This window comes from Chelonia mydas, chromosome 1 (genome assembly GCF_015237465.2).
Source record: "Chelonia mydas isolate rCheMyd1 chromosome 1, rCheMyd1.pri.v2, whole genome shotgun sequence".
Classification (NCBI taxonomy): Eukaryota; Metazoa; Chordata; order Testudines; family Cheloniidae; genus Chelonia; species Chelonia mydas.
Genome location: NC_057849.1, coordinates 121,010,090 through 121,024,388, shown reverse-complemented (window position 1 = coordinate 121,024,388; position 14,299 = coordinate 121,010,090). Strand labels below are relative to the sequence as shown.

General features: G+C 51.2%; 1 protein-coding gene across 6 annotated transcripts in view; it reads left to right on the top strand.

Moving 5' to 3' along the window:
* The first annotated feature begins 10,709 nt into the window (after positions 1-10,709).
* CYFIP1 (cytoplasmic FMR1 interacting protein 1) overlaps positions 10,710-14,299 on the top strand; it is a 136,007-nt gene continuing 132,417 nt past the window's right edge. For 2 of the 6 annotated variants that reach the window (XM_037898860.2, XM_037898868.2), the window contains exon 1: positions 10,710-11,010. The gene's annotated coding sequence lies outside the window, so the exon portion shown is untranslated. Of the gene's footprint in view, positions 11,268-14,299 lie in introns of all 6 variants that reach the window. The other 4 variants (XM_037898845.2, XM_043537699.1, XM_037898852.2 and 1 more) reach the window with 4 other exon arrangements.

Genomic DNA, 14,299 nt, shown 5'->3' with positions numbered 1-14,299 from the left:
TGTTGTAAACGATGCTGCTTCTGTAAAATGTTGTGTTTAAACTTCACAGGGATGACCTTGGGAGCCCAGCCTCCCTCTTTGTTATTGGTGGGTGAATGGCTGCTCTGAATTAGAAAGTGGTCAAGAAGAACTAAGGAGGACTTTCTGTGTGATATTATGATGCACTCTGCGGCCAAGAAGCAGGAATTGAAAGAGTGGAGGGACAGCAAGACGAGGGACCGAAAGGAGAACATGGCGTGCCAGAATGAAGCCACGTAGTGGCTCTTAAACATTATGGAGCGCCAAGCAGACATGCTACAGGTGCTACTAGCTCTGCAAACCGAGCAGCTCCATGCCCACCCTCCCCTGCAGCCACTGTCACAAAACTTTCCCATGCTTCCCCTAGACACCACCAACACACTGTTATCAACCTCCTGGCTCCAGTCTATACCCACGGCATTCCACTCCTCCCCCATCATGGTCCAGCACTGCAGACTCCCGCTACGCTCAACACCCATCCCTCTTCAGTTTGGCCCTGCTGAAGTACAGTACCCACTGTATTGTACTCCAAAGGAGAAGGTTGGATATGATCCTGGACATACACAAATCTTTAGCCGTCCTGGGATCCCACCTCTTCCTGAGACCTTTCCTTCCCCCATCCCCGTCACTGCTGATGGGTTTTTTTGTTTGACTCTCTCCTCCAGTGGTTGTTTTTTTTTAATAAAAGAATTGTGTTGCTTTGAAAGCAGTCTTTATTCTATTAATTGAAAGCAAACAGAGCCCTGCAAAGCAGCAGACAATTATGTTAAACCTTCATATTGCATCATCTGCACCAATCACCTCCTAGCATTACAAACACTGCTCTCCTGAGCATAGCAACAAATATTAGTGGTTTTCAGCTTCAAATTGCTGCCTCAAGGCATCCCTGATCCTTATGGCCCTGCCCTGCGCCCCTCTAATAGCCCCAGTCTCTGGCTGTTCAAACTGCCTCCAGGCGCTGAGCCTCTGCGGTCCAGCCCTGAGTGAAGCTTTCACCCTTCCTTTCACAAATATTATGGAGCGTACAGCACACATCTATAAGCATAAGAATATTTTCATCAGCCATGTCCAGCTTCCCATACAGTCATCACCAGCGGGCTTTTAAACAGCCAAATTCACACTAAACAGTCATTCTGCACTTGCTCAGCCTGTTGTTGAACCACTCCTTGCTGCTGTCAAGTTGCCCCGTGTATGGCTTCATAAGCCACAGCATTAAGGGGTAGGTGGGGTCTCCCAGGATCACAGTGGGCATTTTGACTTCCCCTATGGTGATCTTCTGGTCCAGGAAGAAAGTCCCTGCTTGCAGCTTCCTGAACAGGCCAGTGTTCCAAAACATGTGTGTGACATGCATCTTTCCGGACCAGCTTGCGTTAATGTCTGTGAAACGTCCATGGTGATCCACAAGCGCCTGGAGAACCATTGAGAAATACCCCTTGTGATTAATGAACTCTGTGGCTAGGTGGTCTGGTGCCAGAATTGGCACACGCGTGCCATCTATCGCCCCTCTGCAGTTAGGGAAGCCCATTTGTACAAAACCATCCACAATGTCACGCACGTTGCCCAGAGTCACAGTCCTTCAGAGCAGGATGCGATTAATGGCACTGCACACTTCCATCCACATGAGTCCAGTGGTCAACTTTCCCATTCCGAACTGGTTAGCGACCGATCAGTAGCAGTCTGGATTAGCCAGCTTCCACAGTGCAATCGCCATGCGCTTCTCCAGCGACAGGGCAGCTCTCATTCTCGTGTCCTTGCGCCGCAGGCCTGGGGGGAACTCATTACACAGTCCCATGAATGTGGCTTTTCTTATCTGAAAGTTCTGCAGTCACTGCTCATTATCCCAGACGTGCATCACGATGTGATCCCACCACCAGTGCTTGTTTCCCAAGCCCAAAAGTGGCATTGCACTGTGGTCAGCACCTTCGTGAATGCCACAAGTATCGTAGCTATTACGTGTGGCGAGATCAATGTCACATTCCTCTTGCCTTTGTAGTTTAAGGAATAACTCCTCTGCCACTCATGACGTGTTGGTCAGAGCGAGCAGCATACTGGTCAACAGTTCAGGGTCCATTCCTGTAGCCCGAAGAGGCAGGGGACGCAGTACACAAACTGTTGAAAGATGGTGCCAAATGTGGTCGGAAGCACAGGGATTGCTGGGATGCGATGCAATGCATCACAGGTCATTGGGACAGGACCAAGGATGCCCCGCGACCCCCTCTGCCTTCCCACAAGTCTTAGCAGCAAAAGAGAAAGACGTGCTCTGTGGGATAGCTGCCCAGAGTGCACCGCTCCGAATACCGCTGCAAGTGTGAACACGTTATTGCGCAGGCAGCTGATAGTGTGAACACACAACAGCGTTTTCCCTTCAGCGCTCTCTGAGCGGTGCTGTAATTGCCAGCGCTGTAACTCTGCCATGTAACTCTGCCAGTGTAGACATGCCCTAAGGCTATGTCTACACTCACAATTATATTGCTCAGGGGTGTGGAAAACACCCCTCTGAACGACATCACCAAAAGAAGCCCTGGTGTGGACAGCGCTATGTCAGTAGGAAAGACATAGGTACTGCCCCTCCTTGGGAGTGGTTTAATTATGTCAATAGGGCTATGTCTACACTACAAAATTAGGTCAAATTTATAGAAGTCGATTTTTTAGAAATTGATTTTATACAGTCGATTGTGTGTGTCCCCACTTAAGACCATTAAGTCAGCGGAGTGCGTCCACAGTACCGAGGCTAGCGTCGACTTCCAGAGCTTTGCACTGTGGGTAGCTGCCTTTCCTGCACCTCCAGAGCGTTACACTGTGGGTAGCTATCCCTACAGTCTCTGCTACCCATTGGAATTCTGGGTTCAGATCCCAATGCCTGATGGGACAAAAAACATTGTCGCGGGTGGTTCTGGGTACATGTCGTCAGCCCCCTCCCCGTGAAAGCAACGGCAGACAATCGTTTCACGCCTTTTTCTTGGGTTACCTGTGCAGACGCCATACCATGGCAAACATGGAGCCCGCTAGGCTCACCGTCACCGTATGTCCCCTGGGTGCTGGCAGATGCGGGACTGTATTGCTACACAGCAGCAGCTCATTGCCTTGTGGCAGCAGATGGTGCATTACGACTGGTAGCCATCCTCGTCGTCTCCTGGGTGCTCTTGGCCGGCCTTGGTGAGGTCGGTTGGGGCGCATGGGCAGACATGGGTGCTCCTGGCAGACCTTGGTGAGGTCTGTCAGGGGCGCCTGGACATAAATGGGAGTGACTCAGGTCATTCTCTTCTTTAAGTTTTGTCTAATGGAGATTCAGTCCTACCTGGAATATTGGTAGAGGGATAGCTCAGTGGTTTGAGCATTGGCCTACTAACCCCACGGTTGTGAGCTCAATCCTTGAGGGGGCCATTCTGCCTCAGGCTGCTCTCCCAGCCAGCAGCACCACGAGCTGGAGACGATGACAGCTAGCTGTTGTACTGCACTCTCTGCTGGCGAGCACCCAGGAGTCGATGACAGCTAGCAGTCGTACTGCACCGTCTGCTGCCAGCCTACTCCTCCCTCCATGAAAGCATTGGCCAACAATCATTTTGCGCCTTTTTCCGTGCGGGCGCCATATTGCTGTCAGCATCGTCATCCACCTGCCGATTCCGCTGCCACTCTGCTCTCCTGCTCACGCTATACCATGGCAAGCATGGAGCCCGCTCAGATCACCGCAGCAGTTATGACCGTTCTAAACACCACACGCATTATCCAACAGTATATTCAGAACCAGAACCTGCAAAAGCAGGTGAGTAGGCGACGGCAGCGCGGTGAGGAGAGTGATGAAGACATGTACACAGACTTCTCTCAAAGTACAGGCCCCGGCAATGTGGACATCATGGTGTTAATGGGGTAGGTTCATGCTGTGGAACGCCGATTCTGGGCCCGGGAAACAAGCACAGACTGGTGGGACCACATAGTGTTGCAGGTCTGGGACGATTCCCAATGGCTGCGAAACTTTCACATGTGTAAGGGCACTTTCATGGAACTTTGTGACTTGCTTTCCCCTGCCCTGAAGTGCCAGAATACCAAGATGAAAGCAGCCCTCACAGTTCACAAGCGAGTGGTGATAGCCCTATGGAAACATGCAACACCAGACAGCTACTGGTCAGTCGGGAATCAATTTGAGTGGGCAAATCTACTGTAAGGGCTGCTGTGATCCAAGTAGCCAACACAATCACTGAGCTGCTGCTACCAAAGGTAGTGACTCTGGGAAATGTGCAGGTCATGGTGGATGGCTTTGTTGCAATGGGATTCCCTAACTGTGGTGGGATGATAGACAGAACCCATATCCCTATCTTGGCACTGGAGCACCAAGGCAGCGAGTACATAAACCAAAAGGGGTACTTTTCAATGGTGCTGCAAGCACTGATGGCTCACAAGGGACGTTTCACCAACAACAACATGGGATGGCTGGGAAAGGTACATGGTGCTCGCATCTTCAGGAACTCTGGTCTGTTTCGACAGCTGCAGCGAGGGACTTTCTTCCCAGACCAGAAAATAACCATTGGGGATGTTGAGATGCCTATAGTTATCCTTGGGGACCCAGCCTACCCCTTAATGCCATGGCTCATGAAGCCATACACAGGCAGCCTGGACAGTAGTCAGGAGCTGTTCAACTACAGGCTGAGCAAGTGCAGAATGGTGGAAGAATGTGCATTTGGACGTTTAAAAGCGCGCTGGTGCAGTTTACTGACTCGTTTAGACCTCAGTGAAACCAATATTCCCATTGTTATTACTGCTTGCTGTGTGCTCCACAATATCTGTGAGAGTAAGGGGGAGACGTTTATGGCTGGGTGGGAGGTTGAGGCAAATCACCTGGCCGCTGATTATGTGCAGCCAGACACCAGGCGGTTAGAAAAGTACAGGAGGGCGTGGTGCACATCAGAGAAGTTTTGAAAACCAGTTTCATGACTGGCCAGGCTACAGTGTGAAAGTTCTGTTTGTTTCTTCTTGATTGAAAACCCCCGCCCCTTGGTTCACTCTACTTCCTTGTAAGCTAACCACCCTCCCCTCCCTGCTTCGATCACCGCTTGCAGAGTCAATAAAGTCATTGTTGCTTCAAATTCATGCATTCTTTATTCATTCATCACACAAATAGGGGGATAACTGCCAAGGTAGCCTGGGAGGGGTGGGGGAAGAGGGAAGGACAAGGCCACACGGCATGTTAAAACTTATTGAATGCCAGCTTTCTGTTGCTTGGGCAGTCCTCTGGGGTGGAGTGGTTGTGTGCCCGGAGGCCCCCCCACCGTTTTCTTGAGTGTCTGGGTGAGGAGGCTGTGGAACTTGGGGAGGAGGGCAGTTGGTTACATAGGGGCTGTAGCGGCGGTTTGTGCTCATGCTGCCTTTCCTGCACCTCAACCATACACCGGAGCATATCAGTCTGATTCTCCAGTAGCCTCAGCATTGACTCCTGCCTTCTGTCAGTAAGCTGACGCCACCTATCGTCTTCAACCCACCACTTATTATCTTCAACCCACCACTTGTCCTCACGTTCATATTGTGCTTTCCTGGACTCTAACATTGTCTGCCTCCACCCATTCTGCTGGGCTCTTTCAGTGTGGGAGGACTACATGAGCTCAGAGAACATTTCATCGTGAGTGCGGTTTTTTGCCTTCTAATCTTCACTAGCCTCTGGGAAGGAGATGATAGTGTGAGCGTTGAAACATTTGCAGCTGCGGGAGGAAAAAAAAGGGAGAGTAGTAGTTAAAAAGACACATTTTAGAGAACAATGGGTACACTCTTTCAGGGTAAACCTTGCTGTTAACATTACATAGCACATGTGCATTTGGTACAAGGTTGCATTTTGCCTCTTATATTGAGGGTCTGCCGGTTTGGTGTGAGAGATCACACATGCAGGGCCGGCGGGCAACAGAATTTGGCTTCCAGGCAGCCATGCTAAGCCACAGTCTTTTGGCTTCTTTAACCTTCATAACATGTGGGAATGGTTTCAAACAGCAGCGCCCTCATTTCACACCCAAACAGCCATTGGGTTGGCCATTTAAAATGGGTAGGCAATTTAAAAAGAGGGAGTGCAGTTTTCAGGTTAACATGCCGCACAAACCCCACTAACCCGCCCGCCCCCCACACCCAATTCTTTGGGATGATCGTTTCACCCCTCCCCCCACCGTGTTGCTAACAGCGGGGAAGATTTCTGTTCAGCAACAGGCAAACAGCCCAGCAGGAACAGCCACCTCTGAATGTCCCCTTAATAAAATTATCCTGTTTCAACCAGGTGACCATGAATGATATCACTCTCCCGAGGATAACACAGAGAGATAAAGAATGGATGTTGCTTGAATGCCAGCAAACACCGGGACCGTACGCTGCCAAGCTTTGTTATACAATGACTTCAGACTACGTGCTACTGGCCTGACGTGGTAAAGTGTCCTACCATGGAGGACGGAATAAGGCTGCCCTCCCCAGAAACCTTTTGCAAAGGCTTTGGGAGTACATCCAGGAGAGCTTTATGGAGATGTCCCTGGAGGATTTCCACTCCATCCCCAGACACGTTAACAGACTTTTCCAGCAGCTGTACGGGCCGCAAATTAATCATTAAACACACTTGCTTTTAAACCATGTATTATATTTACAAAGGTACACTCACCAGACGTCCCTTCTCTGCCTGGCGGGTCTGGGAGCCCACCTTGGGTGGGTTCGGGGAGTACTGGCTCCAGGTCCAGGGTGAGAAACAGTTCCTGGCTCTCAGGGAAAATGGTTTCTTCGCTTGCTTGCTGTGCAGGTCATGGTGGTCATGGTGGATGGCTTTGTTGCAATGGGATTCCCTAACTGTGGTGGGACGATAGACAGAACCCATATCCCTATCTTGGCACTGGAGCACCAAGGCAGCGAGTACATAAACCAAAAGGGGTACTTTTCAATGGTGCTGCAAGCACTGATGGCTCACAAGGGACGTTTCACCAACAACAACATGGGATGGCTGGGAAAGGTACATGGCGCTCGCATCTTCAGGAACTCTGGTCTGTTTCGACAGCTGCAGCGAGGGACTTTCTTCCCAGACCAGAAAATAACCATTGGGGATGTTGAGATGCCTATAGTTATCCTTGGGGACCCAGCCTACCCCTTAATGCCATGGCTCATGAAGCCATACACAGGCAGCCTGGACAGTAGTCAGGAGCTGTTCAACTACAGGCTGAGCAAGTGCAGAATGGTGGAAGAATGTGCATTTGGACGTTTAAAAGCGCGCTGGTGCAGTTTACTGACTCGTTTAGACCTCAGTGAAACCAATATTCCCATTGTTATTACTGCTTGCTGTGTGCTCCACAATATCTGTGAGAGTAAGGGGGAGACGTTTATGACTGGGTGGGAGGTTGAGGCAAATCACCTGGCCGCTGATTATGTGCAGCCAGACACCAGGCGGTTAGAAAAGTACAGGAGGGCGTGGTGCACATCAGAGAAGTTTTGAAAACCAGTTTCATGACTGGCCAGGCTACAGTGTGAAAGTTCTGTTTGTTTCTTCTTGATTGAAAACCCCCGCCCCTTGGTTCACTCTACTTCCTTGTAAGCTAACCACCCTCCCCTCCCTGCTTCGATCACCGCTTGCAGAGTCAATAAAGTCATTGTTGCTTCAAATTCATGCATTCTTTATTCATTCATCACACAAATAGGGGGATAACTGCCAAGGTAGCCTGGGAGGGGGGGGGGAAGAGGGAAGGACAAGGCCACACGGCATGTTAAAACTTATTGAATGCCAGCTTTCTGTTGCTTGGGCAGTCCTCTGGGGTGGAGTGGTTGTGTGCCCGGAGGCCCCCCCACCGTTTTCTTGAGTGTCTGGGTGAGGAGGCTGTGGAACTTGGGGAGGAGGGCAGTTGGTTACATAGGGGCTGTAGCGGCGGTTTGTGCTCATGCTGCCTTTCCTGCACCTCAACCATACACCGGAGCATATCAGTCTGATTCTCCAGTAGCCTCAGCATTGACTCCTGCCTTCTGTCAGTAAGCTGACGCCACCTATCGTCTTCAACCCACCACTTATTATCTTCAACCCACCACTTGTCCTCACGTTCATATTGTGCTTTCCTGGACTCTAACATTGTCTGCCTCCACCCATTCTGCTGGGCTCTTTCAGTGTGGGAGGACTACATGAGCTCAGAGAACATTTCATCGTGAGTGCGGTTTTTTTGCCTTCTAATCTTCACTAGCCTCTGGGAAGGAGATGATAGTGTGAGCGTTGAAACATTTGCAGCTGCGGGAGGAAAAAAAAGGGAGAGTAGTAGTTAAAAAGACACATTTTAGAGAACAATGGGTACACTCTTTCAGGGTAAACCTTGCTGTTAACATTACATAGCACATGTGCATTTGGTACAAGGTTGCATTTTGCCTCTTATATTGAGGGTCTGCCGGTTTGGTGTGAGAGATCACACATGCAGGGCCGGCGGGCAACAGAATTTGGCTTCCAGGCAGCCATGCTAAGCCACAGTCTTTTGGCTTCTTTAACCTTCATAACATGTGGGAATGGTTTCAAACAGCAGCGCCCTCATTTCACACCCAAACAGCCATTGGGTTGGCCATTTAAAATGGGTAGGCAATTTAAAAAGAGGGAGTGCAGTTTTCAGGTTAACATGCCGCACAAACCCCACTAACCCGCCCCCCCCCCCACACCCAATTCTTTGGGATGATCGTTTCACCCCTCCCCCCACCGTGTTGCTAACAGCGGGGAAGATTTCTGTTCAGCAACAGGCAAACAGCCCAGCAGGAACAGCCACCTCTGAATGTCCCCTTAATAAAATTATCCTGTTTCAACCAGGTGACCATGAATGATATCACTCTCCCGAGGATAACACAGAGAGATAAAGAATGGATGTTGCTTGAATGCCAGCAAACACCGGGACCGTACGCTGCCAAGCTTTGTTATACAATGACTTCAGACTACGTGCTACTGGCCTGACGTGGTAAAGTGTCCTACCATGGAGGACGGAATAAGGCTGCCCTCCCCAGAAACCTTTTGCAAAGGCTTTGGGAGTACATCCAGGAGAGCCTTATGGAGATGTCCCTGGAGGATTTCCACTCCATCCCCAGACACGTTAACAGACTTTTCCAGCAGCTGTACGGGCCGCAAATTAATCATTAAACACACTTGCTTTTAAACCATGTATTATATTTACAAAGGTACACTCACCAGACGTCCCTTCTCTGCCTGGCGGGTCTGGGAGCCCACCTTGGGTGGGTTCGGGGAGTACTGGCTCCAGGTCCAGGGTGAGAAACAGTTCCTGGCTCTCGGGGAAAATGGTTTCTCCGCTTGCTTGCTGTGCGCTATCTTCAACCTCTTCCTCCTCCTCACCTTTCTTGTCCCCAAAATGCGCATCCCTGTTGCGTGATAATCCATTGATGGAGTCAAAGCACAGGGGTGGGGTAGTGGTGGCTGCACCCCCTAGAATGGCATGCAGCTCATCATAGAAGCAGCATGTCTGAGGCTCTGACCCCGAGCGGCTGTTTGCCTCTCTGGTTTTTTGGTAGGCTTGCCTGAGCTCCTTACGTTTCATGCAGCACTGCTGCGGGTCCCTGTTATAGCCTCTGTCCTTCATGCCCTTGGAGATTTTTTTAATGTTTGGGCATTTCATCTTTTGGAACGGAGTTCTTATAGCACGGATTTGTCTCCCCATATAGTGATCAGATCCCATACCTCCCGTTCGGTCCATGCTGGAGCTCTTTTGCGATTCTGGGACTCCATCATGGTCACCTCTGCTGATGAGATCTGCACTCACCAGCAGCTTGCCACGCTGCCCAAACAGGAAATGAGATTCAAAAGTTCGCCAGCCTTTTCCTGTATACCTGGCCAGTGCATCTGAGTTAAGAGCACTGTCCAGAGTGGTCACAATGGAGCACTCTGGGATAGCTCCTGGAGGCCAATACCGTCGAATTGTGACCACACTACCCCAAATTCGACCCTGCAAGGTTGATTTCAGCGCTAATCCTCTCCTTGGGGGAGGAGTACAGAAATTGATTTTAAGAGCCCTTTAAGTCAAAGTAAATGGCTTCATCGTGTGGACGGGTGCAGGCTTAAATCGATCTAACGCTGCTAAATTTGACCTAAAGTCATAGTGTAGACCAGGGCTGGGAGAGCTCTCTCCCGTGGGCATAGAGTGGCTTACACCAGAGAGCTCACAGCGGCACAGCTGCATTGGTACAGCTGAGCTGTGCCACTGTAAGATCCCTAGTGTAGCTATGGCCCTAGATTCCATTCCTCTATTACGGTTTAGATACTGATTATCTGCATTTCTAATATCAGAGGGGTAGCCGTGTTAGTCTGTAGCCACACAAACAAGGAAGAGTCCGCTGGCACCTTAAAGACTAACAGATTTATTTGGGCATAAGCTTTCGTGGGTAAAAAAACCACTTCTTCAGATGCATCGAGTGGGTTTTTTACCCACGAAAGCTTATGCCCAAATAAATCTGTTCGTCTTTAAGATGCCACCGGACTCCTCGTTGTTTTTGCATTTCTAATGAGTCCCTCTGAGTGTATTACCATTAGCCCACATCAGTGGTATAGTAAGATCCCCATTTTTCGCACCGCCTCCTGCTCTCCCGCGGGGGGACTTTGGCGAGGGACTGTGACCCCGCTGGAGCGCCCCTGCCGCAATCCAGCCCCCGGGCAGACCAGTGCCCTCGCTCCGCCGCAGAGGCGGCCAGCCCCGGCTCCTGCGTGTCCGCCGGGGTAGGAGGAGCCCGGCTGTCCGCGGGGAGGCAGGGCCGGGAGGCTGCCGGGGGCAGCGGGAGGAGGAGGAGGAGCCGCTGGAGCGGCAGGAAGGGTGTTTCCCTGCGCGGCTCCCTGTTGGGCGAGTGACTCAGGCAGGAAACTCCAAGCCCAGCGCGGCCCGGGGAGAGAAGCCGCCCCGGCAACAATAACCCGCGGCGGCGGGGAGCCGAGCCCCGGAGGGCGCCGAGCCCCCGGCAACACCCCGCCCGAGCAGCTGGGGCGGCAGAGAAGCGGCGACCCCGAGAGTCTCCTGCTACAAGTGGGTGAGAGAAACTTCCCTTGTTCCCGCCCCTTCCCCCGCGCTGGGGCTGTGCCCTGCCCGCACGGAGCCCGCTGGGGCGCGCAGCAGGTCCTGGGGGGCTGCTCCTCTTCTCCCTCCCGCCCAGCCGCCCCCGGAGCCCAGCTTCCCCCGAGCTCCCGCTTGGCTGGCCCCGGAGGGTTTGTTCTGGGGCTGGGCCCATCTCTGGCCGCAGCCTTCGCCTGCTTCCCTCCCCGCCCAGCGATTCCCTGAGCGCGGCAAGTATGTACCTCCGTGCCGGGACTGGCCTGATTCTGTGTCTCGTGCAGCGCCCAGCACCGTGCGAGGGCTAAACGAGGAACTCCCAGCGAGGCGCGGGGGGGGTGCTTTGCCCAGTCGGATGGCAAGTGGGAGTGGGGGGCGCATTGGCGCGGGGGGGGGGGGTGCTTTGCCCAGTCGGATGGCAAGTGGGAGTGGGGGGCGCATTGCCGCGGGGATGCAGAATTGAAGCTCTAGCACAGTTTATTTATAGTATGGTAGCGTCTAAGGCAGTGGTTTTCAAACTTTTTTGTCTGGGGACCCAGTTGAAGAAAATTGTTGATGCCCGTGACTCAACAGCGCTGGGGATGAAGGGTTCAGGGTGTGGGAGGGGGTTCTGGGCTGGGGCAAGGGGTTGGGGTGCGGGAGGGGGTCAGGGCTCTGGGCTGGGGGTACAGGTTCGGGGGTGGGGCCAGGGATGAGGGGTTTGGGGTGCAGGAAGGGGTTCCAGGTTTGGGGGGGCTCAGGGCTGGGGCAGGGGATTGGGCATGGGGTTGGGGCACAGATTTACCTCCGGCGGCGCCCGGTCAGCAGCACAGCCAGGGTGCAGAGGCAGGCTTCCCGCCTGTCCTGGCACCGCGGACGGCGCTGTGCCCTGGAAGCGGCCAGCAGCAAGTCCAGCTCCTAGGCGGAGGCACGTGACTCTCGCCCACAGGCACCCACCCCTCCCAGTTCCTGTTGGCCGGGAACTGGCCAATGGAAGAGTGGAGACGACGCTCAGGGTGGGGGCAGCGCGTGGAGCCCCTTGGCCCCCCTGCCTAGAAGCTGGACCCACAGCTGGCTGCTTCTGGGGCGCAGCGCGGTGTCAAAACAGGTAGGCACTAGCCTGCCTTAGCTGGGCAGCACCGCCGACGGGACTTTTAATGTCTCGGTCGGCGGTACTGACTAGAGTGACCCACTGCCTGACATGCCGCGACCCAGTACTGGGTCATGACCCAAAGTTTGAAAAACGCTGATCTAAGGGCCTCAGTCAGAATCAGGTTCTTTTGTACTAAAGGTATATCCCTGTGTCCCACCATTAGGGAAGTGAAGGAAAACAGGGATTTCCAATGACTTATCTGCATGCACTGCTAACCTCAACAAATTGAGGGTTATGGTTACTGCTCGATCTTGTTATCCTGAAATTATTGAATGCTTTAGTATGCACCATATTGTACCATACTGTTGTTTATTAATTATACTGCAGTAGTGCCCAAAGTGCTCCAATCACATGCTTATGTACTGTGTAACTACGGTCCTTGCTAATAAACTGTATGTGAAGACAGGATAGAGGTAAAATAACAGAAGTAAGTATTGTAGACTTGAGGGGAAATGATGAGCAATTTCAGGTCCCAATCCTGCAATTGGTAGCATTCAGGCCATTACAGGATCAGGGCTTGAATGTATATAAAAATACTTCTATTTTATTGCTTGAAGCAATTTAGTCTGTTCTCACGTGTGTGTGTGTGTGTGTGTGTGTATGTTTTGTTTTTAATGCTTGTCCCCATATCTCAGGGGTGGGCAAACTATGGCCCGGGGGCCACATCCGGCCCTCCAGCCGGTTTAAACTGGCCCTCGAGCTCCTGCCGGGGAGCGGGGTTTGGGGCTTGCCCTGCTCCCATGCTCCAGCCAGGGAGCAGGGTCTGAGGTCACTCTGTGCGTGCATGCCAAAGTTCCCGGAAGCAGCAACATGTCCCCACTCTGGCTCGTACGCTTAGGGGCAGCCAGGGGGCTGTGCGTGCTGCCCCCACCCCAACTGCCACCCCCATAGCTCCCATTGGTCAGGAACTGTGGCTAATGGGAGCTGCAGGGGCAGTGCCTGTGGACATGGCAGCATGCAGAGCCGCCTGGCCGCACCTCCACATAGGAGCTGGAGAGGGAACATGCTGCTGCTTCCAGGAGCTGCTTGAGATAAGCGCCGCCCGGAGCCTGCACCCTTGACCCCCTCCCATGCCACAACCCCCTGCCCCAGCCCTGATCCCTCTCCTGCACCCCAACCCCAATTTCGTGAGCATTCATTTCCCACCATACAATTTTTCATACCAAGACGTGGCCCTCGGGCCAAAAAGTTTGCCCACCCCTGCCATATCTAGTGCACACACTGGTTTGTCATTAAAACGTTGTTAGGACTATGCTGCTTGTGTTATATATACAGACTATAATAGAAAATTAGATTAAAAATAAAAAACCTATGAAGAATTACATAGATTTGCAGATGAAAGGGGGTAAAGGCCAATGTGTGTTTAAATAAAAATATTATCCAGAGCAAGACCTTTGAGGAAGTTGATTCTTCTCCAATTAATATAATGTTGCCTCTCTGTTGTAATGGAGAATATAAATAAACACGTCATCCACCGGAGGACATTGTGGTGATCCGACAACTTTTAATCTATTTGCTCAGCATGACTTTCTGAACATTTAAATGGACTTAAATCTATTGGAAAGTCTTTCTAGTGGTGCAACAAGTCTGTCAACAGCCAGTATGTTTTAGTAAGACACATCGCCTTTGTTTTTAGCCCTGCAGTATTTGCTAATGGGTTTGAAAAGCATTCAGATATGTTGCACTTTATATCATGGAAGCATACTACAAGCAGTTCATGTTTTATGACATACAGTGAACCTGTCTTAAGAGACCACCCAGAGGGCCAAAAAAAAATTTTTTTTAAATGGATGCCATGGCATTTAAATATAAGGCCAAACAAATTTTTACTAGAAGCCCTGGAAATACTTACAGTAATCATATAAGAAATGAAGTTGCCTATTGGAGTTTCTAGTCCTTGCTGCTGGTCTCGGTGTACACTAATATTTGTTTGCCATAATGTGTAATTGTAATGAACTATATATTAAAAGGGTTTATCCATGTACCATTTTTAATTTGTGTACTTCTGAAATTGGAATTTGTAATAATACTTTGAAACTTATTTGTGCTTTCTGGGCCATATTATTACATATGTTTAAAAATGGTCATGCTCAGATCGAATAGCTATGATTTGTACAGTTGTTTACTCCTTACATCA